General features: G+C 46.4%; 48 non-coding genes across 48 annotated transcripts; all 48 read left to right on the top strand.

The window, feature by feature from the left end:
• The first annotated feature begins 71 nt into the window (after positions 1–71).
• Positions 72–189, top strand: LOC148860354 (5S ribosomal RNA). The gene has a single exon (XR_016097107.1). It is a non-coding gene; the product is annotated as a 5S ribosomal RNA (ribosomal RNA).
• Positions 190–548: 359 nt separating this feature from the next.
• LOC148860353 (5S ribosomal RNA) lies at positions 549–667 on the top strand. Its single transcript, XR_016097009.1, has one exon. It is a non-coding gene; the product is annotated as a 5S ribosomal RNA (ribosomal RNA).
• A 358-nt stretch (positions 668–1,025) lies between these two features.
• On the top strand, positions 1,026–1,143 carry LOC148860352 (5S ribosomal RNA). The gene has a single exon (XR_016097506.1). It is a non-coding gene; the product is annotated as a 5S ribosomal RNA (ribosomal RNA).
• Positions 1,144–1,502: 359 nt separating this feature from the next.
• Positions 1,503–1,621, top strand: LOC148860351 (5S ribosomal RNA). The gene has a single exon (XR_016097043.1). It is a non-coding gene; the product is annotated as a 5S ribosomal RNA (ribosomal RNA).
• Positions 1,622–1,979: 358 nt separating this feature from the next.
• Positions 1,980–2,098, top strand: LOC148860350 (5S ribosomal RNA). Its single transcript, XR_016096040.1, has one exon. It is a non-coding gene; the product is annotated as a 5S ribosomal RNA (ribosomal RNA).
• Positions 2,099–2,456: 358 nt separating this feature from the next.
• Positions 2,457–2,574, top strand: LOC148860349 (5S ribosomal RNA). Its single transcript, XR_016097105.1, has one exon. It is a non-coding gene; the product is annotated as a 5S ribosomal RNA (ribosomal RNA).
• Positions 2,575–2,933: 359 nt separating this feature from the next.
• Positions 2,934–3,052, top strand: LOC148860348 (5S ribosomal RNA). The gene has a single exon (XR_016097008.1). It is a non-coding gene; the product is annotated as a 5S ribosomal RNA (ribosomal RNA).
• A 358-nt stretch (positions 3,053–3,410) lies between these two features.
• LOC148860347 (5S ribosomal RNA) lies at positions 3,411–3,528 on the top strand. The gene has a single exon (XR_016097505.1). It is a non-coding gene; the product is annotated as a 5S ribosomal RNA (ribosomal RNA).
• Positions 3,529–3,887: 359 nt separating this feature from the next.
• Positions 3,888–4,006, top strand: LOC148860346 (5S ribosomal RNA). Its single transcript, XR_016096452.1, has one exon. It is a non-coding gene; the product is annotated as a 5S ribosomal RNA (ribosomal RNA).
• Positions 4,007–4,364: 358 nt separating this feature from the next.
• Positions 4,365–4,482, top strand: LOC148860345 (5S ribosomal RNA). The gene has a single exon (XR_016097504.1). It is a non-coding gene; the product is annotated as a 5S ribosomal RNA (ribosomal RNA).
• Positions 4,483–4,841: 359 nt separating this feature from the next.
• LOC148860344 (5S ribosomal RNA) lies at positions 4,842–4,960 on the top strand. The gene has a single exon (XR_016096779.1). It is a non-coding gene; the product is annotated as a 5S ribosomal RNA (ribosomal RNA).
• Positions 4,961–5,319: 359 nt separating this feature from the next.
• Positions 5,320–5,438, top strand: LOC148860343 (5S ribosomal RNA). Its single transcript, XR_016095615.1, has one exon. It is a non-coding gene; the product is annotated as a 5S ribosomal RNA (ribosomal RNA).
• Positions 5,439–5,797: 359 nt separating this feature from the next.
• LOC148860342 (5S ribosomal RNA) lies at positions 5,798–5,916 on the top strand. The gene has a single exon (XR_016096646.1). It is a non-coding gene; the product is annotated as a 5S ribosomal RNA (ribosomal RNA).
• Positions 5,917–6,275: 359 nt separating this feature from the next.
• On the top strand, positions 6,276–6,394 carry LOC148860341 (5S ribosomal RNA). Its single transcript, XR_016096626.1, has one exon. It is a non-coding gene; the product is annotated as a 5S ribosomal RNA (ribosomal RNA).
• Positions 6,395–7,359: 965 nt separating this feature from the next.
• Positions 7,360–7,478, top strand: LOC148860340 (5S ribosomal RNA). Its single transcript, XR_016096565.1, has one exon. It is a non-coding gene; the product is annotated as a 5S ribosomal RNA (ribosomal RNA).
• Positions 7,479–7,837: 359 nt separating this feature from the next.
• LOC148860339 (5S ribosomal RNA) lies at positions 7,838–7,956 on the top strand. The gene has a single exon (XR_016096554.1). It is a non-coding gene; the product is annotated as a 5S ribosomal RNA (ribosomal RNA).
• A 358-nt stretch (positions 7,957–8,314) lies between these two features.
• LOC148860338 (5S ribosomal RNA) lies at positions 8,315–8,433 on the top strand. The gene has a single exon (XR_016096479.1). It is a non-coding gene; the product is annotated as a 5S ribosomal RNA (ribosomal RNA).
• A 359-nt stretch (positions 8,434–8,792) lies between these two features.
• Positions 8,793–8,911, top strand: LOC148860337 (5S ribosomal RNA). Its single transcript, XR_016095614.1, has one exon. It is a non-coding gene; the product is annotated as a 5S ribosomal RNA (ribosomal RNA).
• A 359-nt stretch (positions 8,912–9,270) lies between these two features.
• On the top strand, positions 9,271–9,389 carry LOC148860336 (5S ribosomal RNA). The gene has a single exon (XR_016096653.1). It is a non-coding gene; the product is annotated as a 5S ribosomal RNA (ribosomal RNA).
• Positions 9,390–9,748: 359 nt separating this feature from the next.
• On the top strand, positions 9,749–9,867 carry LOC148860335 (5S ribosomal RNA). Its single transcript, XR_016095613.1, has one exon. It is a non-coding gene; the product is annotated as a 5S ribosomal RNA (ribosomal RNA).
• A 359-nt stretch (positions 9,868–10,226) lies between these two features.
• LOC148860334 (5S ribosomal RNA) lies at positions 10,227–10,345 on the top strand. Its single transcript, XR_016095612.1, has one exon. It is a non-coding gene; the product is annotated as a 5S ribosomal RNA (ribosomal RNA).
• Positions 10,346–10,703: 358 nt separating this feature from the next.
• On the top strand, positions 10,704–10,822 carry LOC148860333 (5S ribosomal RNA). The gene has a single exon (XR_016096553.1). It is a non-coding gene; the product is annotated as a 5S ribosomal RNA (ribosomal RNA).
• A 358-nt stretch (positions 10,823–11,180) lies between these two features.
• On the top strand, positions 11,181–11,299 carry LOC148860332 (5S ribosomal RNA). The gene has a single exon (XR_016096427.1). It is a non-coding gene; the product is annotated as a 5S ribosomal RNA (ribosomal RNA).
• A 359-nt stretch (positions 11,300–11,658) lies between these two features.
• Positions 11,659–11,777, top strand: LOC148860331 (5S ribosomal RNA). Its single transcript, XR_016095611.1, has one exon. It is a non-coding gene; the product is annotated as a 5S ribosomal RNA (ribosomal RNA).
• Positions 11,778–12,136: 359 nt separating this feature from the next.
• On the top strand, positions 12,137–12,255 carry LOC148860330 (5S ribosomal RNA). Its single transcript, XR_016096652.1, has one exon. It is a non-coding gene; the product is annotated as a 5S ribosomal RNA (ribosomal RNA).
• Positions 12,256–12,614: 359 nt separating this feature from the next.
• LOC148860329 (5S ribosomal RNA) lies at positions 12,615–12,733 on the top strand. The gene has a single exon (XR_016095610.1). It is a non-coding gene; the product is annotated as a 5S ribosomal RNA (ribosomal RNA).
• A 359-nt stretch (positions 12,734–13,092) lies between these two features.
• On the top strand, positions 13,093–13,211 carry LOC148860328 (5S ribosomal RNA). Its single transcript, XR_016096579.1, has one exon. It is a non-coding gene; the product is annotated as a 5S ribosomal RNA (ribosomal RNA).
• Positions 13,212–13,569: 358 nt separating this feature from the next.
• Positions 13,570–13,688, top strand: LOC148860327 (5S ribosomal RNA). Its single transcript, XR_016095609.1, has one exon. It is a non-coding gene; the product is annotated as a 5S ribosomal RNA (ribosomal RNA).
• A 359-nt stretch (positions 13,689–14,047) lies between these two features.
• Positions 14,048–14,166, top strand: LOC148860326 (5S ribosomal RNA). The gene has a single exon (XR_016095892.1). It is a non-coding gene; the product is annotated as a 5S ribosomal RNA (ribosomal RNA).
• Positions 14,167–14,507: 341 nt separating this feature from the next.
• Positions 14,508–14,626, top strand: LOC148860325 (5S ribosomal RNA). Its single transcript, XR_016095699.1, has one exon. It is a non-coding gene; the product is annotated as a 5S ribosomal RNA (ribosomal RNA).
• A 359-nt stretch (positions 14,627–14,985) lies between these two features.
• LOC148860324 (5S ribosomal RNA) lies at positions 14,986–15,104 on the top strand. Its single transcript, XR_016095608.1, has one exon. It is a non-coding gene; the product is annotated as a 5S ribosomal RNA (ribosomal RNA).
• A 359-nt stretch (positions 15,105–15,463) lies between these two features.
• On the top strand, positions 15,464–15,582 carry LOC148860323 (5S ribosomal RNA). The gene has a single exon (XR_016096753.1). It is a non-coding gene; the product is annotated as a 5S ribosomal RNA (ribosomal RNA).
• Positions 15,583–15,941: 359 nt separating this feature from the next.
• Positions 15,942–16,060, top strand: LOC148860322 (5S ribosomal RNA). The gene has a single exon (XR_016095642.1). It is a non-coding gene; the product is annotated as a 5S ribosomal RNA (ribosomal RNA).
• A 359-nt stretch (positions 16,061–16,419) lies between these two features.
• On the top strand, positions 16,420–16,538 carry LOC148860321 (5S ribosomal RNA). The gene has a single exon (XR_016096752.1). It is a non-coding gene; the product is annotated as a 5S ribosomal RNA (ribosomal RNA).
• Positions 16,539–16,896: 358 nt separating this feature from the next.
• LOC148860320 (5S ribosomal RNA) lies at positions 16,897–17,015 on the top strand. Its single transcript, XR_016096751.1, has one exon. It is a non-coding gene; the product is annotated as a 5S ribosomal RNA (ribosomal RNA).
• Positions 17,016–17,374: 359 nt separating this feature from the next.
• LOC148860319 (5S ribosomal RNA) lies at positions 17,375–17,493 on the top strand. Its single transcript, XR_016095838.1, has one exon. It is a non-coding gene; the product is annotated as a 5S ribosomal RNA (ribosomal RNA).
• Positions 17,494–17,834: 341 nt separating this feature from the next.
• On the top strand, positions 17,835–17,953 carry LOC148860318 (5S ribosomal RNA). The gene has a single exon (XR_016095698.1). It is a non-coding gene; the product is annotated as a 5S ribosomal RNA (ribosomal RNA).
• Positions 17,954–18,312: 359 nt separating this feature from the next.
• LOC148860317 (5S ribosomal RNA) lies at positions 18,313–18,431 on the top strand. The gene has a single exon (XR_016095830.1). It is a non-coding gene; the product is annotated as a 5S ribosomal RNA (ribosomal RNA).
• A 359-nt stretch (positions 18,432–18,790) lies between these two features.
• Positions 18,791–18,909, top strand: LOC148860316 (5S ribosomal RNA). Its single transcript, XR_016096750.1, has one exon. It is a non-coding gene; the product is annotated as a 5S ribosomal RNA (ribosomal RNA).
• Positions 18,910–19,268: 359 nt separating this feature from the next.
• Positions 19,269–19,387, top strand: LOC148860315 (5S ribosomal RNA). The gene has a single exon (XR_016096031.1). It is a non-coding gene; the product is annotated as a 5S ribosomal RNA (ribosomal RNA).
• Positions 19,388–19,746: 359 nt separating this feature from the next.
• On the top strand, positions 19,747–19,865 carry LOC148860314 (5S ribosomal RNA). Its single transcript, XR_016096749.1, has one exon. It is a non-coding gene; the product is annotated as a 5S ribosomal RNA (ribosomal RNA).
• A 358-nt stretch (positions 19,866–20,223) lies between these two features.
• On the top strand, positions 20,224–20,342 carry LOC148860313 (5S ribosomal RNA). The gene has a single exon (XR_016096748.1). It is a non-coding gene; the product is annotated as a 5S ribosomal RNA (ribosomal RNA).
• A 359-nt stretch (positions 20,343–20,701) lies between these two features.
• LOC148860312 (5S ribosomal RNA) lies at positions 20,702–20,820 on the top strand. The gene has a single exon (XR_016095606.1). It is a non-coding gene; the product is annotated as a 5S ribosomal RNA (ribosomal RNA).
• Positions 20,821–21,179: 359 nt separating this feature from the next.
• Positions 21,180–21,298, top strand: LOC148860311 (5S ribosomal RNA). Its single transcript, XR_016095891.1, has one exon. It is a non-coding gene; the product is annotated as a 5S ribosomal RNA (ribosomal RNA).
• Positions 21,299–21,657: 359 nt separating this feature from the next.
• LOC148860310 (5S ribosomal RNA) lies at positions 21,658–21,776 on the top strand. The gene has a single exon (XR_016096746.1). It is a non-coding gene; the product is annotated as a 5S ribosomal RNA (ribosomal RNA).
• A 359-nt stretch (positions 21,777–22,135) lies between these two features.
• On the top strand, positions 22,136–22,254 carry LOC148860309 (5S ribosomal RNA). Its single transcript, XR_016096029.1, has one exon. It is a non-coding gene; the product is annotated as a 5S ribosomal RNA (ribosomal RNA).
• A 359-nt stretch (positions 22,255–22,613) lies between these two features.
• Positions 22,614–22,732, top strand: LOC148860308 (5S ribosomal RNA). The gene has a single exon (XR_016096745.1). It is a non-coding gene; the product is annotated as a 5S ribosomal RNA (ribosomal RNA).
• A 358-nt stretch (positions 22,733–23,090) lies between these two features.
• Positions 23,091–23,209, top strand: LOC148860307 (5S ribosomal RNA). The gene has a single exon (XR_016096743.1). It is a non-coding gene; the product is annotated as a 5S ribosomal RNA (ribosomal RNA).
• Positions 23,210–23,405: the final 196 nt, after the last annotated feature.

Below are 23,405 nucleotides of genomic sequence, written 5' to 3'. Positions count from 1 at the left end.
AAGTCTGAAAGAATTAATGGAGGGGAGTAAGATAGTGAGTGCATAAAGATTAAAGCGAACAAGAAGCAAACGGGTGCGATCATACCAGCACTAATGCACCGGATCCATCAGAACTCCGAAGTTAAGCGTGCTTGGGCGAGAGTAGTACTAGGATGGGTGACCTCCTGGGAAGTCCTCGTGTTGCACCCCAATTTTATTAATATTTTATTTTTGATATACTATTTGCAAATTCCATATGTCGTTTCGGCGAGACAACTGGAAACAACGTGCCGGATACTCGGACCATTTGCGGAACGACCGTCATTACTGAATGGGAACGGTGCAAAACCGGGCTTTTGGCATTCGTCGTGCATTGTGGGCCCCGCGATATTACTACATTTATCCGGGGATGCGGCAGATCTAGAAAGAAATAACTCCGCTCACCTGGGAGCTTGTGCACGGTTACCAAGGGAGGAAAGTTGCATACACCGGTTTTTCAAGTCTGAAAGAATTAACGGAGGGGAGCAAGATAGTGAGTGCATAAAGATTAAAGCGACCAAGAAGCAAACGGGTGCGATCATACCAGCACTAATGCACCGGATCCCATCAGAACTCTGAAGTTAAGCGTGTTTGGGCGAGAGTAGTATTAGGATGGGTGACCTCCTGGGAAGTCCTCGTGTTGCACCCCAATTTTATTAATCTTTTATTTTTGATATACTATTTGCAAATTCCATATGTCGTTTCGGCGAGACAACTGGAAACAACGCGCCGGATACTCGGACCATTGGCGGCACGACCGTCATTACTAAATGGGAACGGTGCAAAACAGGCTTTTGGCATTCGTCGTGCATTGTGGGCCCCGCGATATTACTACATTTATCCGGGGCAGCGACAGATGTAGAAAGGAATAACTCCACTCACCTGGGAGCTTGTGCACGGTTACCAAGGGAGGAAAGTTGCATACACCGTTTTTTCAAGTCTGAAAGAATTAATGGAGGGGAGCAAGATAGTGAGTGCATAAAGATTAAAGCGAACAAGAAGCAAACGGGTGCGATCATACCAGCACTAATGCACCGGATCCATCAGAACTCCGAAGTTAAGCGTGCTTGGGCGAGAGTAGTACTAGGATGGGTGACCTACTGGGAAGTCCTCGTGTTGCACCCCAATTTTATTAATATTTTATTTTTGATATACTATTTGCAAATTCCATATGTCGTTTCGGCGAGACAACTGGAAACAACGTGCCGGATACTCGGACCATTTGCGGAACGACTGTCATTACTGAATGGGAACGGTGCAAAACCGGGCTTTTGGCATTCGTCGTGCATTGTGGGCCCCGCGATATTACTACATTTATCCGGGGATGCGGCAGATCTAGAAAGAAATAACTCCGCTCACCTGGGAGCTTGTGCACGGTTACCAAGGGAGGAAAGTTGCATACACCGGTTTTTCAAGTCTGAAAGAATTAACGGAGGGGAGCAAGATAGTGAGTGCATAAAGATTAAAGCGAACAAGGAGCAAACGGGTGTGATCATACCAGCACTAATGCACCGTATCCCATCAGAACTCCGAAGTTAAGCGTGCTTGGGCGAGAGTAGTACTAGGATGGGTGACCTCCTGGGAAGTCCTCGTGTTGCACCCCAATTTTATTAATACTTTATTTTTGATATACTATTTGCAAATTCCATATGTCGTTTCGGCGAGACAACTGGAAACAACGTGCGAATACTCGGACCATTTGCGGAACGACCGTCATTACTGAATGGGAACGGTGCAAAACCGGGCTTTTGGCATTCGTCGTGCTTTGTGGGCCCCGTGATATTACTACATTTATCCGAGGATGCGGCAGATCTAGAAAGGAATAACTCCGCTCACCTGGGAGCTTGTGCACGGTTACCAAGGGAGGAAAGTTGCATACACCGTTTTTTCAAGTCTGAAAGAATTAATGGAGGGGAGCATGATAGTGAGTGCATAAAGATTAAAGCGAACAAGAAGCAAACGGGTGCGATCATACCAGCACTAATGCACCGGATCCCATCAGAACTCCGAAGTTAAGCGTGCTTGGGCGAGAGTAGTACTAGGATGGGTGACCTCCTAGGAAGTCCTCGTGTTGCACCCCAATTTTATTAATATTTTATTTTTGATATACTATTTGCAAATTCCATATGTCGTTTCGGCGAGACAACTGGAAACAACGTGCCGGATACTCGGACCATTGGCGGCACGACCGTCATTACTGAATGGGAACGGTGCAAAACAGGCTTTTGGCATTCGTCGTGCATTGTGGGCCCCGCGATATTACTACATTTATCCGGGGCAACGACAGATCTAGAAAGGAATAACTCCACTCACCTGGGAGCTTGTGCACGGTTACCAAGGGAGGAAAGTTGCATACACCGTTTTTTCAAGTCTGAAAGAATTAATGGAGGGGAGCAAGATAGTGAGTGCATAAAGATTAAAGCGAACAAGAAGCAAACGGGTGCGATCATACCAGCACTAATGCACCGGATCCATCAGAACTCCGAAGTTAAGCGTGCTTGGGCGAGAGTAGTACTAGGATGGGTGACCTCCTGGGAAGTCCTCGTGTTGCACCCCAATTTTATTAATATTTTATTTTTGATATACTATTTGCAAATTCCATATGTCGTTTCGGCGAGACAACTGGAAACAACGTGCCGGATACTCGGACCATTTGCGGAACGACCGTCATTACTGAATGGGAACGGTGCAAAACTGGGCTTTTGGCATTCGTCGTGCATTGTGGGCCCCGCGATATTACTACATTTATCCGGGGCTGCGACAGATCTAGAAAGGAATAACTCCGCTCACCTGGGAGCTTGTGCACGGTTACCAAGGGAGGAAAGTTGCATACACCGTTTTTTCAAGTCTGAAAGAATTAATGGAGGGGAGCAAGATAGTGAGTGCATAAAGATTAAAGCGAACAAGAAGCAAACGGGTGCGATCATACCAGCACTAATGCACCGGATCCCATCAGAACTCTGAAGTTAAGCGTGTTTGGGCGAGAGTAGTATTAGGATGGGTGACCTCCTGGGAAGTCCTCGTGTTGCACCCCAATTTTATTAATATTTTATTTTTGATATATTATTTGCAAATTCCATATGTCGTTTCGGCGAGACAACTGGAAACAACGTGCCGGATACTCGGACCATTGGCGGCACGACCGTCATTACTGAATGGGAACGGTGCAAAACAGGCTTTTGGCATTCGTCGTGCATTGTGGGCCCCGCGATATTACTACATTTATCCGGGGCAGCGACAGATCAAGAAAGGAATAACTCCGCTCACCTGGGAGCTTGTGCACGGTTACCAAGGGAGAAAAGTTGCATACACCGTTTTTTCAAGTCTGAAAGAATTAATGGAGGGGAGCAAGATAGTGAGTGCATAAAGATTAAAGCGAACAAGAAGCAAACGGGTGCGATCATACCAGCACTAATGCACCGGATCCATCAGAACTCCGAAGTTAAGCGTGCTTGGGCGAGAGTAGTACTAGGATGGGTGACCTACTGGGAAGTCCTCGTGTTGCACCCCAATTTTATTAATATTTTATTTTTGATATACTATTTGCAAATTCCATATGTCGTTTCGGCGAGACAACTGGAAACAACGTGCCGGATACTCGGACCATTTGCGGAACGACTGTCATTACTGAATGGGAACGGTGCAAAACCGGGCTTTTGGCATTCGTCGTGCATTGTGGGCCCCGTGATATTACTACATTTATCCGGGGATGCGGCAGATCTAGAAAGGAATAACTCCGCTCACCTGGGAGCTTGTGCACGGTTACCAAGGGAGGAAAGTTGCATACACCGTTTTTTCAAGTCTGAAAGAATTAATGGAGGGGAGCAAGATAGTGAGTGCATAAAGATTAAAGCGACCAAGAAGCAAACGGGTGCGATCATACCAGCACTAATGCACCGGATCCCATCAGAACTCCGAAGTTAAGCGTGTTTGGGCGAGAGTAGTATTAGGATGGGTGACCTCCTGGGAAGTCCTCGTGTTGCACCCCAATTTTATTAATATTTTATTTTTGATATACTATTTGCAAATTCCATATGTCGTTTCGGCGAGACAACTGGAAACAACGTGCCGGATACTCGGACCATTGGCGGCACGACCGTCATTACTGAATGGGAACGGTGCAAAACAGGCTTTTGGCATTCGTCGTGCATTGTGGGCCCCGCGATATTACTACATTTATCCGGGGCAGCGACAGATCTAGAAAGGAATAACTCCGCTCACCTGGGAGCTTGTGCACGGTTACCAAGGGAGGAAAGTTGCATACACCGTTTTTTCAAGTCTGAAAGAATTAATGGAGGGGAGCAAGATAGTGAGTGCATAAAGATTAAAGCGAACAAGAAGCAAACGGGTGCGATCATACCAGCACTAATGCACCGGATCCATCAGAACTCCGAAGTTAAGCGTGCTTGGGCGAGAGTAGTACTAGGATGGGTGACCTACTGGGAAGTCCTCGTGTTGCACCCCAATTTTATTAATATTTTATTTTTGATATACTATTTGCAAATTCCATATGTCGTTTCGGCGAGACAACTGGAAACAACGTGCCGGATACTCGGACCATTTGCGGAACGACTGTCATTACTGAATGGGAACGGTGCAAAACCGGGCTTTTGGCATTCGTCGTGCATTGTGGGCCCCGCGATATTACTACATTTATCCGGGGATGCGGCAGATCTAGAAAGAAATAACTCCGCTCACCTGGGAGCTTGTGCACGGTTACCAAGGGAGGAAAGTTGCATACACCGGTTTTTCAAGTCTGAAAGAATTAATGGAGGGGAGCAAGATAGTGAGTGCATAAAGATTAAAGCGAACAAGGAGCAAACGGGTGTGATCATACCAGCACTAATGCACCGAATCCCATCAGAACTCCGAAGTTAAGCGTGCTTGGGCGAGAGTAGTACTAGGATGGGTGACCTCCTGGGAAGTCCTCGTGTTGCACCCCAATTTTATTAATACTTTATTTTTGATATACTATTTGCAAATTCCATATGTCGTTTCGGCGAGACAACTGGAAACAACGTGCCGAATACTCGGACCATTTGCGGAACGACCGTCATTACTGAATGGGAACGGTGCAAAACCGGGCTTTTGGCATTCGTCGTGCTTTGTGGGCCCCGTGATATTACTACATTTATCCGAGGATGCGGCAGATCTAGAAAGGAATAACTCCGCTCACCTGGGAGCTTGTGCACGGTTACCAAGGGAGGAAAGTTGCATACACCGTTTTTTCAAGTCTGAAAGAATTAATGGAGGGGAGCATGATAGTGAGTGCATAAAGATTAAAGCGAACAAGAAGCAAACGGGTGCGATCATACCAGCACTAATGCACCGGATCCCATCAGAACTCCGAAGTTAAGCGTGCTTGGGCGAGAGTAGTACTAGGATGGGTGACCTCCTGGGAAGTCCTCGTGTTGCACCCCAATTTTATTAATATTTTATTTTTGATATACTATTTGCAAATTCCATATGTCGTTTCGGCGAGACAACTGGAAACAACGTGCCGGATACTCGGACCATTTGCGGCACGACCGTCATTACTGAATGGGAACGGTGCAAAACCGGGCTTTTGGCATTCGTCGTGCATTGTGGGCCCCGCGATATTACTACATTTATCCGGGGCAGCGACAGATCTAGAAAGGAATAACTCCGCTCACCTGGGAGCTTGTGCACGGTTACCAAGGGAGGAAAGTTGCATACACCGTTTTTTCAAGTCTGAATGAATTAATGGAGGGGAGCAAGATAGTGAGTGCATAAAGATTAAAGCGAACAAGAAGCAAACGGGTGCGATCATACCAGCACTAGTGCACCGGATCCTATCAGAACTCCGAAGTTAAGCGTGCTTGGGCGAGAGTAGTACTAGGATGGGTGACCTCCTGGGAAGTCCTCGTGTTGCACCCCAATTTTATTAATATTTTATTTTTGATATACTATTTGCAAATTCCATATGTCGTTTCGGCGAGACAACTGGAAACAACGTGCCGGATACTCGGACCATTGGCGGCACGACCTTCATTACTGAATGGGAACGGTGCAAAACCGGGCTTTTGGAATTTGTCGTGCATTGTGGGCCCCGCGATATTACTACATTTATCCGGGGCTGCGACAGATCTAGAAAGGAATAACTCCGCTCACCTGGTAGCTTGTGCACGGTTACCAAGGGAGGAAAGTTGCATACACCGTTTTTTCAAGTCTGAAAGGATTAATGGAGGGGTGCAAGATAGTGAGTGCATAAAGATTTATGCGAACAAGATGCAAACGGGTGCGATCATACCAGCACTAATGCACCGGATCCCATCAGAACTTTGAAGTTAAGCGTGCTTGGGCGAGAGTAGTACTAGGATGGGTGACCTCCTGGGAAGTCCTCGTGTTGCACCCCAATTTTATTAATATTTTATTTTTGATATACTATTTGCAAATTCCATATGTCGTTTCGGCGAGACAACTGGAAACAACGTGCCGGATACTCGGACCATTTGCGGCACGACCGTCATTACTGAATGGCAACGGTGCAAAACCGGGCTTTATGCATTCGTCGTGCATTGTGGGCCCCGCGATATTACTACATTTATCCGGGGCAGCGACAGATCTAGAATGGAATAACTCCGCTCACCTGGGAGCTTGTGCACGGTTACCAAGGGAGGAAAGTTGCATACACCGTTTTTTCAAGTCTGAAAGAATTAATGGAGGGGAGCAAGATAGTGAGTGCATAAAGATTAAAGCGAACAAGAAGCATTTGCGAATTCCATATGTCGTTTCGGCGAGACAACTGGAAACAACGTGCGAGGCACGACCGTCATTACTGAATGGGATCGGTGCAAAACTGGGCTTTTGGCATTCGTCGTGCATTGTGGGCCCCACGATATTACTACATTTATCCGGGGCAGCGACAGATCTACAAAGGAATAACTCCGCTCACCTGGGAGCTTGTGCACGGTAACCAAGGAAGGAAAGTTGCATACACCGTTTTTTCAAATCTGAAAGGATTAATGGAGGGGAGCAAAACAGTGAGAGCATAAAGATTTCTGCGAACAAGATGCAAACGGTTGCGATCGTACCGGCACTAATGCACCGGATCCCATTTGCGGCACGACCGTCATTACTGAATGGGAACGGTGCAAAACTGGGCTTTTGGCATTCGTCGTGCATTGTGGGCCCCGCGATATTACTACATTTATCCGGGGATGCGGCAGATCTAGAAAGGAATAACTCCGCTCACCTGGGAGCTTGTGCACGGTTACCATGGGAGGAAAGTTGCATACACCGTTTTTTCAAGTCTGAAAGAATTAATGGAGGGGAGCAAGATAGTGAGTGCATAAAGATTAAAGCGAACAAGAAGCAAACGGGTGCGATCATACCAGCACTAATGCACCGAATCCCATCAGAACTCCGAAGTTAAGCGTGCTTGGGCGAGAGTAGTACTAGGATGGGTGACCTCCTGGGAAGTCCTCGTGTTGCACCCCAATTTTATTAATATTTTATTTTTGATATACTATTTGCAAATTCCATATGTCGTTTCGGCGAGACAACTGGAAACAACGTGCCGGATACTCGGACCATTTGCGGAACGACCGTCATTACTGAATGGGAACGGTGCAAAACTGGGCTTTTGGCATTCGTCGTGCATTGTGGGCCCCGCGATATTACTACATTTATCCGGGGATGCGGCAGATCTAGAAAGGAATAACTCCGCTCACCTGGGAGCTTGTGCACGGTTACCAAGGGAGGAAAGTTGCATACACCGTTTTTTCAAGTCTGAAAGAATTAATGGAGGGGAGCAAGATAGTGAGTGCATAAAGATTAAAGCGAACAAGAAGAAAACGGGTGCGATCATACCAGCACTAATGCACCGGATCCCATCAGAACTCCGAAGTTAAGCGTGTTTGGGCGAGAGTAGTACTAGGATGGGTGACCTCCTGGGAAGTCCTCGTGTTGCACCACAATTTTATTAATATTTTATTTTTGATATACTATTTGCAAATTCCATATGTCGTTTCGGCGAGACAACTGGAAACAACGTGCCGGATACTCGGACCATTTGCGGCACGACCGTCATTACTGAATGGGAACGGTGCAAAACCGGTCTTTTGGCATTCGTAGTGCATTGTGGCCCCGCGATATTACTACATTTATCCGGGGCAGCGACAGATCTAGAAAGGAATAACTCCGCTCACCTGCGAGTTTGTGCACGGTTACCAAGGGAGGAAAGTTGCATACACCGTTTTTTCAAGTCTGAAAGAATTAATGGAGGGGAGCAAGATAGTGAGTGCATAAAGATTAAAGCGAACAAGAAGAAAACGGGTGCGATCATACCAGCACTAATGCACCGGATCCCATCAGAACTCCGAAGTTAAGCGTGCTTGGGCGAGAGTAGTACTAGGATGGGTGACCTCCTGGGAAGTCCTCGTGTTGCAACTCAATTTTATTAATATTTTATTTTTGATATACTATTTGCAAATTCCATATGTTGTTTCGGCGAGACAACTGGAAACAACGTGCCGGATACTCGGACCATTTGCGGCACGACCGTCATTACTGAATGGGAACGGTGCAAAACTGGGCTTTTGGCATTCGTCGTGCATTGTGGGCACCGTGATATTACTACATTTATCCGGGGATGCGGTAGATCTAGAAAGGAATAACTCCGCTCACCTGGGAGCTTGTGCACGGTTACCAAGGGAGGAAAGTTGCATACACCGTTTTTTCAAGTCTGAAAGAATTAATGGAGGGGAGCAAGATAGTGAGTGCATAAAGATTAAAGCGAACAAGAAGAAAACGGGTGCGATCATACCAGCACTAATGCACCGGATCCCATCAGAACTCCGAAGTTAAGCGTGCTTGGGCGAGAGTAGTACTAGGATGGGTGACCTCCTGGGAAGTCCTCGTGTTGCACCCCAATTTTATTAATATTTTATTTTTGATATACTATTTGCAAATTCCATATGTCGTTTCGGCGAGACAACTGGAAACAACGTGCCGGATACTCGGACCATTTGCGGCACGACCGTCATTACTGAATGGGAACGGTGCAAAACCGGGCTTTTGGCATTCGTCGTGCATTGTGGGCCCCGTGATATTACTACATTTATCCGAGGATGCGGCAGATCTAGAAAGGAATAACTCCGCTCACCTGGGAGCTTGTGCACGGTTACCAAGGGAGGAAAGTTGCATACACCGTTTTTTCAAGTCTGAAAGAATTAATGGAGGGGAGCAAGATAGTGAGTGCATAAAGATTAAAGCGAACAAGAAGCAAACGGGTTCGATCATACCAGCACTAATGCACCGGATCCCATCAGAACTCCGAAGTTAAGCGTGCTTGGGCGAGAGTAGTACTAGGATGGGTGACCTCCTGGGAAGTCCTCGTGTTGCACCCCAATTTTATTAATATTTTATTTTTGATATACTATTTGCAAATTCCATATGTCGTTTCGGCGAGACAACTGGAAACAACGTGCGAGATACTCGGACCATTTGCGGCACGACCGTCATTACTGAATGGGAACGGTGCAAAACTGGGCTTTTGGCATTCGTCGTGCATTGTGGGCCCCGTGATATTACTACATTTATCCGAGGATGCGGCAGATCTAGAAAGGAATAACTCCGCTCACCTGGGAGCTTGTGCACGGTTACCAAGGGAGGAAAGTTGCATACACCGTTTTTTCAAGTCTGAAAGAATTAATGGAGGGGAGCAAGATAGTGAGTGCATAAAGATTAAAGCGAACAAGAAGAAAACGGGTGCGATCATACCAGCACTAATGCACCGGATCCCATCAGAACTCCGAAGTTAAGCGTGCTTGGGCGAGAGTAGTACTAGGATGGGTGACCTCCTGGGAAGTCCTCGTGTTGCACCCCAATTTTATTAATATTTTATTTTTGATATACTATTTGCAAATTCCATATGTCGTTTCGGCGAGACAACTGGAAACAACGTGCCGGATACTCGGACCATTTGCGGCACGACCGTCATTACTGAATGGGAACGGTGCAAAACCGTTCTTTTGGCATTCGTAGTGCATTGTGGGCCCCACGATATTACTACATTTATCCGGGGCAGCGACAGATCTAGAAAGGAATAACTCCGCTCACCTGGGAGCTTGTGCACGGTTACCAAGGGAGGAAAGTTGCATACACCGTTTTTTCAAGTCTGAAAGAATTAATGGAGGGGAGCAAGATAGTGAGTGCATAAAGATTAAAGCGAACAAGAAGCAAACGGGTGCGATCATACCAGCACTAATGCACCGGATCCCATCAGAACTCCGAAGTTAAGCGTGCTTGGGCGAGAGTAGTACTAGGATGGGTGACCTCCTGGGAAGTCCTCGTGTTGCACCCCAATTTTATTAATATTTTATTTTTGATATACTATTTGCAAATTCCATATGTCGTTTCGGCGAGACAACTGGAAACAACGTGCGAGATACTCGGACCATTTGCGGCACGACCATCATTACTGAATGGGAACGGTGCAAAACTGGGCTTTTGGCATTCGTCGTGCATTGTGGGCCCCGTGATATTACTACATTTATCCGAGGATGCGGCAGATCTAGAAAGGAATAACTCCGCTCACCTGGGAGCTTGTGCACGGTTACCAAGGGAGGAAAGTTGCATACACCGTTTTTTCAAGTCTGAAAGAATTAATGGAGGGAGCAAGATAGTGAGTGCATAAAGATTAAAGCGAACAAGAAGAAAACGGGTGCGATCATACCAGCACTAATGCACCGGATCCCATCAGAACTCCGAAGTTAAGCGTGTTTGGGCGAGAGTAGTACTAGGATGGGTGACCTCCTGGGAAGTCCTCGTGTTGCACCACAATTTTATTAATATTTTATTTTTGATATACTATTTGCAAATTCCATATGTCGTTTCGGCGAGACAACTGGAAACAACGTGCCGGATACTCGGACCATTTGCGGCACGACCGTCATTACTGAATGGGAACGGTGCAAAACCGGTCTTTTGGCAATCGTAGTGCATTGTGGCCCCACGATATTACTACATTTATCCGGGGCAGCGACAGATCTAGAAAGGAATAACTCCACTCACCTGCGAGTTTGTGCACGGTTACCAAGGGAGGAAAGTTGCATACACCGTTTTTTCAAGTCTGAAAGAATTAATGGAGGGGAGCAAGATAGTGAGTGCATAAAGATTAAAGCGAACAAGAAGAAAACGGGTGCGATCATACCAGCACTAATGCACCGGATCCCATCAGAACTCCGAAGTTAAGCGTGTTTGGGCGAGAGTAGTAGTAGGATGGGTGACCTCCTGGGAAGTCCTCGTGTTGCACCCCAATTTTATTAATATTTTATTTTTGATATACTATTTGCAAATTCCATATGTCGTTTCGGCGAGACAAGTGGAAACAACGTGCCGGATACTCGGACCATTTGCGGCACGACCGTCATTACTGAATGGGAACGGTGCAAAACCGGGCTTTTGGCATTCGTCGTGCATTGTGGGCACCGTGATATTACTACATTTATCCGGGGATGCGGTAGATCTAGAAAGGAATAACTCCGCTCACCTGGGAGCTTGTGCACGGTTACCAAGGGAGGAAAGTTGCATACACCGTTTTTTCAAGTCTGAAAGAATTAATGGAGGGGAGCAAGATAGTGAGTGCATAAAGATTAAAGCGAACAAGAAGAAAACGGGTGCGATCATACCAGCACTAATGCACCGGATCCCATCAGAACTCCGAAGTTAAGCGTGCTTGGGCGAGAGTAGTACTAGGATGGGTGACCTCCTGGGAAGTCCTCGTGTTGCACCCCAATTTTATTAATATTTTATTTTTGATATACTATTTGCAAATTCCATATGTCGTTTCGGCGAGACAACTGGAAACAACGTGCCGGATACTCGGACCATTTGCGGAACGACCGTCATTACTGAATGGGAACGGTGCAAAACCGGGCTTTTGGCATTCGTCGTGCTTTGTGGGCCCCGTGATATTACTACATTTATCCGAGGATGCGGCAGATCTAGAAAGGAATAACTCCGCTCACCTGGGAGCTTGTGCACGGTTACCAAGGGAGGAAAGTTGCATACACCGTTTTTTCAAGTCTGAAAGAATTAATGGAGGGGAGCAAGATAGTGAGTGCATAAAGATTAAAGCGAACAAGAAGCAAACGGGTTCGATCATACCAGCACTAATGCACCGGATCCCATCAGAACTCCGAAGTTAAGCGTGCTTGGGCGAGAGTAGTACTAGGATGGGTGACCTCCTGGGAAGTCCTCGTGTTGCACCCCAATTTTATTAATATTTTATTTTTGATATACTATTTGCAAATTCCATATGTTGTTTCGGCGAGACAACTGGAAACAACGTGCGAGATACTCGGACCATTTGCGGCACGACCGTCATTACTGAATGGGAACGGTGCAAAACTGGGCTTTTGGCATTCGTCGTGCATTGTGGGCCCCGTGATATTACTACATTTATCCGAGGATGCGGCAGATCTAGAAAGGAATAACTCCGCTCACCTGGGAGCTTGTGCACGGTTACCAAGGGAGGAAAGTTGCATACACCGTTTTTTCAAGTCTGAAAGAATTAATGGAGGGGAGCAAGATAGTGAGTGCATAAAGATTAAAGCGAACAAGAAGAAAACGGGTGCGATCATACCAGCACTAATGCACCGGATCCCATCAGAACTCCGAAGTTAAGCGTGCTTGGGCGAGAGTAGTACTAGGATGGGTGACCTCCTGGGAAGTCCTCGTGTTGCACCCCAATTTTATTAATATTTTATTTTTGATATACTATTTGCAAATTCCATATGTCGTTTCGGCGAGACAACTGGAAACAACGTGCCGGATACTCGGACCATTTGCGGCACGACCGTCATTACTGAATGGGAACGGTGCAAAACCGGTCTTTTGGCATTCGTAGTGCATTGTGGGCCCCGCGATATTACTACATTTATCCGGGGCTGCGGCAGATCTAGAAAGGAATAACTCCGCTCACCTGGGAGCTTGTGCACGGTTACCAAGGGAGGAAAGTTGCATACACCGTTTTTTCAAGTCTGAAAGAATTAATGGAGGGGAGCAAGATAGTGAGTGCATAAAGATTAAAGCGAACAAGAAGCAAACGGGTGCGATCATACCAGCACTAATGCACCGGATCCCATCAGAACTCCGAAGTTAAGCGTGCTTGGGCGAGAGTAGTACTAGGATGGGTGACCTCCTGGCAAGTCCTCGTGTTGCACCCCAATTTTATTAATATTTTATTTTTGATATACTATTTGCAAATTCCATATGTCGTTTCGGCGAGACAACTGGAAACAACGTGCGAGATACTCGGACCATTTGCGGCACGACCGTCATTACTGAATGGGAACGGTGCAAAACTGGGCTTTTGGCATTCGTCGTGCATTGTGGGCCCCGTGATATTACTACATTTATCCGGGGATGCGGCAGATCTAGAAAGGAATAACTCCGCTCACCTGGGAGCTTGTGCACGGTTACCAAGGGAGGAAAGTTGCATACACCGTTTTTTCAAGTCTGAAAGAATTAATGGAGGGAGCAAGATAGTGAGTGCATAAAGATTAAAGCGAACAAGAAGAAAACGGGTGCGATCATACCAGCACTAATGCACCGGATCCCATCAGAACTCCGAAGTTAAGCGTGCTTGGGCGAGAGTAGTACTAGGATGGGTGACCTCCTGGGAAGTCCTCGTGTTGCACCCCAATTTTATTAATATTTTATTTTTGATATACTATTTGCAAATTCCATATGTCGTTTCGGCGAGACAACTGGAAACAACGTGCCGGATACTCGGACCATTTGCGACACGACCGTCATTACTGAATGGGAACGGTGCAAAACCGGTCTTTTGGCATTCGTAGTGCATTGTGGGCCCCACGATATTACTACATTTATCCGGGGCAGCGACAGATCTAGAAAGGAATAACTCCGCTCACCTGGGAGCTTGTGCACGGTTACCAAGGGAGGAAAGTTGCATACACCGTTTTTTCAAGTCTGAAAGAATTAATGGAGGGGAGCAAGATAGTGAGTGCATAAAGATTAAAGCGAACAAGAAGAAAACGGGTGCGATCATACCAGCACTAATGCACCGGATCCCATCAGAACTCCGAAGTTAAGCGTGCTTGGGCGAGAGTAGTATTAGGATGGGTGACCTCCTGGGAAGTCCTCGTGTTGCACCCCAATTTTATTAATATTTTATTTTTGATATACTATTTGCAAATTCCATATGTCGTTTCGGCGAGACAACTGGAAACAACGTGCGAGGCACGACCATCATTACTGAATGGGAACGGTGCAAAACTGGGCTTTTGGCATTCGTCGTGCATTGTGGGCCCCGTGATATTACTACATTTATCCGGGGATGCGGCAGATCTAGAAAGGAATAACTCCGCTCACCTGAGAGCTTGTGCACGGTTACCAAGGGAGGAAAGTTGCATACACCGTTTTTTCAAGTCTGAAAGAATTAATGGAAGGGAGCAAGATAGTGAGTGCATAAAGATTAAAGCGAACAAGAAGAAAACGGGTGCGATCATACCAGCATTAATGCACCGGATCCCATCAGAACTCCGAAGTTAAGCGTGCTTGGGCGAGAGTAGTACTAGGATGGGTGACCTCCTGGGAAGTCCTCGTGTTGCACCCCAATTTTATTAATATTTTATTTTTGATATACTATTTGCAAATTCCATATGTCGTTTCGGCGAGACAACTGGAAACAACGTGCCGGATACTCGGACCATTTGCGACACGACCGTCATTACTGAATGGGAACGGTGCAAAACCGGTCTTTTGGCATTCGTAGTGCATTGTGGGCCCCACGATATTACTTCATTTATCCGGGGCAGCGACAGATCTAGAAAGGAATAACTCCGCTCACCTGGGAGCTTGTGCACGGTTACCAAGGGAGGAAAGTTGCATACACCGTTTTTTCAAGTCTGAAAGAATTAATGGAGGGGAGCAAGATAGTGAGTGCATAAAGATTAAAGCGAACAAGAAGCAAACGGGTGCGATCATACCAGCACTAATGCACCGGATCCCATCAGAACTCCGAAGTTAAGCGTGCTTGGGCGAGAGTAGTACTAGGATGGGTGACCTCCTGGGAAGTCCTCGTGTTGCACCCCAATTTTATTAATATTTTATTTTTGATATACTATTTGCAAATTCCATATGTCGTTTCGGCGACACAACTGGAAACAACGTGCCGGATACTCGGACCATTTGCGGAACGACCGTCATTACTGAATGGGAACGGTGCAAAACCGGGCTTTTGGCATTCGTCGTGCATTGTGGGCCCCGCGATATTACTACATTTATCCGGGGATGCGGCAGATCTAGAAAAGAATAACTCCGCTCACCTGGGAGCTTGTGCACGGTTACCAAGGGAGGAAAGTTGCATACACCGTTTTTTCAAGTCTGAAAGAATTAATGGAGGGGAGCAAGATAGTGAGTGCATAAAGATTAAAGCGAACAAGAAGAAAACGGGTGCGATCATACCAGCACTAATGCACCGTATCCCATCAGAACTCCGAAGTTAAGCGTGCTTGGGCGAGAGTAGTACTAGGATGGGTGACCTCCTGGGAAGTCCTCGTGTTGCACCCCAATTTTATTAATATTTTATTTTTGATATACTATTTGCAAATTCCATATGTTGTTTCGGCGAGACAACTGGAAACAACGTGCGAGATACTCGGACCATTTGCGGCACGACCGTCATTACTGAATGGGAACGGTGCAAAACTGGGCTTTTGGCATTCGTCGTGCATTGTGGGCCCCGTGATATTACTACATTTATCCGAGGATGCGGCAGATATAGAAAGGAATAACTCCGCTCACCTGGGAGCTTGTGCACGGTTACCAAGGGAGGAAAGTTGCATACACCGTTTTTTCAAGTCTGAAAGATGTAATGGAGGGGAGCAAGATAGTGAGTGCATAAAGATTAAAGCGAACAAGAAGCAAACGGGTGCGATCATACCAGCACTAATGCACCGGATCCCATCAGAACTCCGAAGTTAAGCGTGCTTGGGCGAGAGTAGTACTAGGATGGGTGACCTCCTGGGAAGTCCGCGTGTTGCACCCCAATTTTATTAATATTTTATTTTTGATATACTATTTGCAAATTCCATATGTTGTTTCGGCGAGACAACTGGAAACAACGTGCGGGATACTCGGACCATTTGCGGCACGACCGTCATTACTGAATGGGAACGGTGCAAAAGCGGGCTTTTGGCATTCGTCGTGCATTGTGGGCCCCGCGATATTACTACATTTATCCGGGGATGCGGCAGATCTAGAAAGGAATAACTCCGCTCACCTGGGAGCTTGTGCACGGTTACCAAGGGAGGAAAGTTGCATACACCGTTTTTTCAAGTCTGAAAGAATTAATGGAGGGGAGCAAGATAGTGAGTGCATAAAGATTAAAGCGAACAAGAAGAAAACGGGTGCGATCATACCAGCACTAATGCACCGTATCCCATCAGAACTCCGAAGTTAAGCGTGCTTGGGCGAGAGTAGTACTAGGATGGGTGACCTCCTGGGAAGTCCTCGTGTTGCACCCCAATTTTATTTATATTTTATTTTTGATATACTATTTGCAAATTCCATATGTCGTGTCGGCGAGACAACTGGAAACAACGTGCGGATACTCGGACCATTTGCGGAACGACCGTCATTACTGAATGGGAACGGTGCAAAACCGGGCTTTTGGCATTCGTCGTGCATTGTGGGCCCCGCGATATTACTACATTTATCCGGGGATGCGGCAGATCTAGAAAAGAATAACTCCGCTCACCTGGGAGCTTGTGCACGGTTACCAAGGGAGGAAAGTTGCATACACCGTTTTTTCAAGTCTGAAAGAATTAATGGAGGGGAGCAAGATAGTGAGTGCATAAAGATTAAAGCGAACAAGAAGAAAACGGGTGCGATCATACCAGCACTAATGCACCGTATCCCATCAGAACTCCGAAGTTAAGCGTGCTTGGGCGAGAGTAGTACTAGGATGGGTGACCTCCTGGGAAGTCCTCGTGTTGCACCCCAATTTTATTAATATTTTATTTTTGATATACTATTTGCAAATTCCATATGTCGTTTCGGCGAGACAACTGGAAATAACGTGCCGGATACTCGGACCATTTGCGACACGACCGTCATTACTGAATGGGAACGGTGCAAAACCGGTCTTTTGGCATTCGTAGTGCATTGTGGGCCCCACGATATTACTACATTTATCCGGGGCTGCGACAGATCTAGAAAGGAATAACTCCGCTCACCTGGGAGCTTGTGCACGGTTACCAAGGGAGGAAAGTTGCATACACCGTTTTTTCAAGTCTGAAAGAATTAATGGAGGGGAGCAAGATAGTGAGTGCATAAAGATTAAAGCGAACAAGAAGCAAACGGGTGCGATCATACCAGCACTAATGCACCGGATCCCATCAGAACTCCGAAGTTAATCGTGCTTGGGCGAGAGTAGTACTAGGATGGGTGACCTCCTGGGAAGTCCTCGTGTTGCACCCCAATTTTATTAATATTTTATTTTTGATATACTATTTGCAAATTCCATATGTCGTTTCGGCGAGACAACTGGAAACAACGTGCGAGGCACGACCATCATTACTGAATGGGAACGGTGCAAAACTGGGCTTTTGGCATTCGTCGTGCATTGTGGGCCCCGTGATATTACTACATTTATCCGGGGATGCGGCAGATCTAGAAAGGAATAACTCCGCTCACCTGGGAGCTTGTGCACGGTTACCAAGGGAGGAAAGTTGCATACACCGTTTTTTCAAGTCTGAAAGAATTAATGGAAGGGAGCAAGATAGTGAGTGCATAAAGATTAAAGCGAACAAGAAGAAAACGGGTGCGATCATACCAGCATTAATGCACCGGATCCCATCAGAACTCCGAAGTTAAGCGTGCTTGGGCGAGAGTAGTACTAGGATGGGTGACCTCCTGGGAAGTCCTCGTGTTGCACCCCAATTTTATTAATATTTTATTTTTGATATACTATTTGCAAATTCCATATGTCGTTTCGGCGAGACAACTGGAAACAACGTGCCGGATACTCGGACCATTTGCGACACGACCGTCATTACTGAATGGGAACGGTGCAAAACCGGTCTTTTGGCATTCGTAGTGCATTGTGGGCCCCACGATATTACTACATTTATCCGGGGCAGCGACAGATCTAGAAAGGAATAACTCCGCTCACCTGGGAGCTTGTGCACGGTTACCAAGGGAGGAAAGTTGCATACACCGTTTTTTCAAGTCTGAAAGAATTAATGGAGGGGAGCAAGATAGTGAGTGCATAAAGATTAAAGCGAACAAGAAGCAAACGGGTGCGATCATACCAGCACTAATGCACCGGATCCCTTCAGAACTCCGAAGTTAAGCGTGCTTGGGCGAGAGTAGTACTAGGATGGGTGACCTCCTGGGAAGTCCTCGTGTTGCACCCCAATTTTATTAATATTTTATTTTTGATATACTATTTGCAAATTCCATATGTCGTTTCGGCGACACAACTGGAAACAACGTGCCGGATACTCGGACCATTTGCGGAACGACCGTCATTACTGAATGGGAACGGTGCAAAACCGGGCTTTTGGCATTCGTCGTGCATTGTGGGCCCCGCGATATTACTACATTTATCCGGGGATGCGGCAGATCTAGAAAAGAATAACTCCGCTCACCTGGGAGCTTGTGCACGGTTACCAAGGGAGGAAAGTTGCATACACCGTTTTTTCAAGTCTGAAAGAATTAATGGAGGGGAGCAAGATAGTGAGTGCATAAAGATTAAAGCGAACAAGAAGAAAACGGGTGCGATCATACCAGCACTAATGCACCGTATCCCATCAGAACTCCGAAGTTAAGCGTGCTTGGGCGAGAGTAGTACTAGGATGGGTGACCTCCTGGGAAGTCCTCGTGTTGCACCCCAATTTTATTATTATTTTATTTTTGATATACTATTTGCAAATTCCATATGTTGTTTCGGCGAGACAACTGGAAACAACGTGCGAGATACTCGGACCATTTGCGGCACGACCGTCATTACTGATTGGGAACGGTGCAAAACTGGGCTTTTGGCATTCGTCGTGCATTGTGGGCCCCGTGATATTACTACATTTATCCGAGGATGCGGCAGATATAGAAAGGAATAACTCCGCTCACCTGGGAGCTTGTGCACGGTTACCAAGGGAGGAAAGTTGCATACACCGTTTTTTCAAGTCTGAAAGATGTAATGGAGGGGAGCAAGATAGTGAGTGCATAAAGATTAAAGCGAACAAGAAGCAAACGGGTGCGATCATACCAGCACTAATGCACCGGATCCCATCAGAACTCCGAAGTTAAGCGTGCTTGGGCGAGAGTAGTATTAGGATGGGTGACCTCCTGGGAAGTCCGCGTGTTGCACCCCAATTTTATTAATATTTTATTTTTGATATACTATTTGCAAATTCCATATGTTGTTTCGGCGAGACAACTGGAAACAACGTGCGAGATACTCGGACCATTTGCGGCACGACCGTCATTACTGAATGGGAACGGTGCAAAAGCGGGCTTTTGGCATTCGTCGTGCATTGTGGGCCCCGTGATATTACTACATTTATCCGGGGATGCGGCAGATCTAGAAAGGAATAACTCCGCTCACCTGGGAGCTTGTGCACGGTTACCAAGGGAGGAAAGTTGCATACACCGTTTTTTCAAGTCTGAAAGAATTAATGGAGGGGAGCAAGATAGTGAGTGCATAAAGATTAAAGCGAACAAGAAGAAAACGGGTGCGATCATACCAGCACTAATGCACCGTATCCCATCAGAACTCCGAAGTTAAGCGTGCTTGGGCGAGAGTAGTACTAGGATGGGTGACCTCCTGGGAAGTCCTCGTGTTGCACCCCAATTTTATTTATATTTTATTTTTGATATACTATTTGCAAATTCCATATGTCGTGTCGGCGAGACAACTGGAAACAACGTGCGGATACTCGGACCATTTGCGGAACGACCGTCATTACTGAATGGGAACGGTGCAAAACTGGGCTTTTGGCATTCGTCGTGCATTGTGGGCCCCGTGATATTACTACATTTATCCGGGGATGCGGCAGATCTAGAAAGGAATAACTCCGCTCACCTGGGAGCTTGTGCACGGTTACCAAGGGAGGAAAGTTGCATACACCGTTTTTTCAAGTCTGAAAGAATTAATGGAGGGGAGCAAGATAGTGAGTGCATAAAGATTAAAGCGAACAAGAAGAAAACGGGTGCGATCATACCAGCACTAATGCACCGTATCCCATCAGAACTCCGAAGTTAAGCGTGCTTGGGCGAGAGTAGTACTAGGATGGGTGACCTCCTGGGAAGTCCTCGTGTTGCACCCCAATTTTATTAATATTTTATTTTTGATATACTATTTGCAAATTCCATATGTCGTTTCGGCGAGACAACTGGAAACAACGTGCCGGATACTCGGACCATTTGCGGCACGACCGTCATTACTGAATGGGAACGGTGCAAAACCGGTCTTTTGGCATTCGTAGTGCATTGTGGGCCCCATGATATTACTACATTTATCCGGGGCTGCGGCAGATCTAGAAAGGAATAACTCCGCTCACCTGGGAGCTTGTGCACGGTTACCAAGGGAGGAAAGTTGCATACACCGTTTTTTCAAGTCTGAAAGAATTAATGGAGGGGAGCAAGATAGTGAGTGCATAAAGATTAAAGCGAACAAGAAGCAAACGGGTGCGATCATACCAGCACTAATGCACCGGATCCCATCAGAACTCCGAAGTTAAGCGTGCTTGGGCGAGAGTAGTACTAGGATGGGTGACCTCCTGGGAAGTCCTCGTGTTGCACCCCAATTTTATTAATATTTTATTTTTGATATACTATTTGCAAATTCCATATGTCGTTTCGGCGAGACAACTGGAAACAACGTGCCGGATACTCGGACCATTTGCGACACGACCGTCATTACTGAATGGGAACGGTGCAAAACCGGTCTTTTGGCATTCGTAGTGCATTGTGGGCCCCGCGATATTACTACATTTATCCGGGGCAGCGACAGATCTAGAAAGGAATAACTCCGCTCACCTGGGAGCTTGTGCACGGTTACCAAGGGAGGAAAGTTGCATACACCGTTTTTTCAAGTCTGAAAGAATTAATGGAGGGGAGCAAGATAGTGAGTGCATAAAGATTAAAGCGAACAAGAAGCAAACGGGTGCGATCATACCAGCACTAATGCACCGGATCCCATCAGAACTCCGAAGTTAAGCGTGCTTGGGCGAGAGTAGTATTAGGATGGGTGACCTCCTGGGAAGTCCTCGTGTTGCACCCCAATTTTATTAATATTTTATTTTTGATATACTATTTGCAAATTCCATATGTCGTTTCGGCGACACAACTGGAAACAACGTGCCGGATACTCGGACCATTTGCGGAACGACCGTCATTACTGAATGGGAACGGTGCAAAACCGGGCTTTTGGCATTCGTCGTGCATTGTGGGCCCCGCGATATTACTACATTTATCCGGGGATGCGGCAGATCTAGAAAAGAATAACTCCGCTCACCTGGGAGCTTGTGCACGGTTACCAAGGGAGGAAAGTTGCATACACCGTTTTTTCAAGTCTGAAAGAATTAATGGAGGGGAGCAAGATAGTGAGTGCATAAAGATTAAAGCGAACAAGAAGAAAACGGGTGCGATCATACCAGCACTAATGCACCGTATCCCATCAGAACTCCGAAGTTAAGCGTGCTTGGGCGAGAGTAGTACTAGGATGGGTGACCTCCTGGGAAGTCCTCGTGTTGCACCCCAATTTTATTAATATTTTATTTTTGATATACTATTTGCAAATTCCATATGTTGTTTCGGCGAGACAACTGGAAACAACGTGCGAGATACTCGGACCATTTGCGGCACGACCGTCATTACTGAATGGGAACGGTGCAAAACTGGGCTTTTGGCATTCGTCGTGCATTGTGGGCCCCGTGATATTACTACATTTATCCGAGGATGCGGCAGATATAGAAAGGAATAACTCCGCTCACCTGGGAGCTTGTGCACGGTTACCAAGGGAGGAAAGTTGCATACACCGTTTTTTCAAGTCTGAAAGATGTAATGGAGGGGAGCAAGATAGTGAGTGCATAAAGATTAAAGCGAACAAGAAGCAAACGGGTGCGATCATACCAGCACTAATGCACCGGATCCCATCAGAACTCCGAAGTTAAGCGTGCTTGGGCGAGAGTAGTATTAGGATGGGTGACCTCCTGGGAAGTCCGCGTGTTGCACCCCAATTTTATTAATATTTTATTTTTGATATACTATTTGCAAATTCCATATGTTGTTTCGGCGAGACAACTGGAAACAACGTGCGAGATACTCGGACCATTTGCGGCACGACCGTCATTACTGAATGGGAACGGTGCAAAAGCGGGCTTTTGGCATTCGTCGTGCATTGTGGGCCCCGCGATATTACTACATTTATCCGGGGATGCGGCAGATCTAGAAAGGAATAACTCCGCTCACCTGGGAGCTTGTGCACGGTTACCAAGGGAGGAAAGTTGCATACACCGTTTTTTCAAGTCTGAAAGAATTAATGGAGGGGAGCAAGATAGTGAGTGCATAAAGATTAAAGCGAACAAGAAGAAAACGGGTGCGATCATACCAGCACTAATGCACCGTATCCCATCAGAACTCCGAAGTTAAGCGTGCTTGGGCGAGAGTAGTACTAGGATGGGTGACCTCCTGGGAAGTCCTCGTGTTGCACCCCAATTTTATTAATATTTTATTTTTGATATACTATTTGCAAATTCCATATGTCGTTTCGGCGAGACAACTGGAAACAACGTGCGGATACTCGGACCATTTGCGGAACGACCGTCATTACTGAATGGGAACGGTGCAAAACCGGGCTTTTGGCATTCGTCGTGCATTGTGGGCCCCGTGATATTACTACATTTATCCGGGGATGCGGCAGATCTAGAAAGGAATAACTCCGCTCACCTGGGAGCTTGTGCACGGTTACCAAGGGAGGAAAGTTGCATACACCGTTTTTTCAAGTCTGAAAGAATTAATGGAGGGGAGCAAGATAGTGAGTGCATAAAGATTAAAGCGAACAAGAAGAAAACGGGTGCGATCATACCAGCACTAATGCACCGTATCCCATCAGAACTCCGAAGTTAAGCGTGCTTGGGCGAGAGTAGTACTAGGATGGGTGACCTCCTGGGAAGTCCTCGTGTTGCACCCCAATTTTATTAATATTTTATTTTTGATATACTATTTGCAAATTCCATATGTCGTTTCGGCGAGACAACTGGAAACAACGTGCCGGATACTCGGACCATTTGCGACACGACCGTCATTACTGAATGGGAACGGTGCAAAACCGGTCTTTTGGCATTCGTAGTGCATTGTGGGCCCCGCGATATTACTACATTTATCCG

This window comes from Nelumbo lutea, chromosome 4 (genome assembly GCF_056320005.1).
Source record: "Nelumbo lutea isolate HS-2025 chromosome 4, American lotus-T2T, whole genome shotgun sequence".
In the NCBI taxonomy this organism is placed as follows: Eukaryota; Viridiplantae; Streptophyta; class Magnoliopsida; order Proteales; family Nelumbonaceae; genus Nelumbo; species Nelumbo lutea.
The sequence above is the reverse complement of the archived record's forward strand: the minus strand, read 5'-3'. Positions and strand labels throughout refer to the sequence as shown.